Consider the following 940-nt stretch of genomic DNA (forward strand, 5'->3'; position numbering starts at 1 on the left):
CGGTGCGTGTGGAACCGCGCCGGTGCCGGTGGGATCGCGGTGTCTCAGTGCTGTGATGGGGATAGTGCTGAGCCCAGTAAAACCTGACACGTGCCCAAGCAGGGATTTGTTGGAAGACCTTGAGATTTTCAGAATCAGAAAGGATCAGAAGATCAGAAAGCTCATTGTTCATCCAGGGTCAGGATTTCTCCAGGTTTGTGTGACTCTGGCTGGCAGGCTGGAAAAGGAGCTGGACCAGGTGTAGCTATTGGCTTGTCTGGATGTGGGGCTGGGAAGAGGCTTTCCCAGTTGTAACCAGTGTTGTTCCCTGAAGGGAGAGATCAGAGAGCAGGTGAGATGGCAAATAAAAATGAGTCTGAAAAACAGAATAAAGCGAGAGCATCCTAGAGAGGCGTTTTTCCAAGCACTGTTTCAGTGACTACATTCGGTTCTTTAAAAAAAATAATAATAAAAAAAAAAAGGAGCAGATTCACATGAAGAGTTACTAGTGATTTAAAGAAATATATTGAAAGAGAAGCTGTTTTCAATGTGTAATTTAATGGTGAGAAAAGCCAGTATCTGTAAATAACTTTAGATATTGTATCTATGAAAATCATTCTTTGTTTTCTGTACTTGGCTCTTTTCATATTTATTGTGCAGAGGGGGGTGCGCCCCGCGCTGCTGCACGTGCCGGGGGTGCTGCTCCCGAGACTTCTCCAGAGTTTACAGTCCGCGGCGGTTTGTGACCCATGTGCCACACTTGAGTTCATTCCCCTGTCCTTTTGGGTTTGGTTTGGGTTTGTTTTGGGTTTTTTTTTTCTGAAAGGATGATTTTGGCACAGCTAAGCTGCTTCTGTGTGTTGGTCAGTACAACTGCTCTCGTACGACGAGAACCCCAATAAAAACCGTCCTTTGCGTGTCTGCTGACGCCTGGTTCTTTCGGTCTCTCCTGCCCCTGTCC

Source organism: Antrostomus carolinensis, unplaced genomic scaffold (genome assembly GCF_000700745.2).
Source record: "Antrostomus carolinensis isolate BGI_N321 unplaced genomic scaffold, ASM70074v2 scaffold25734, whole genome shotgun sequence".
In the NCBI taxonomy this organism is placed as follows: Eukaryota; Metazoa; Chordata; class Aves; order Caprimulgiformes; family Caprimulgidae; genus Antrostomus; species Antrostomus carolinensis.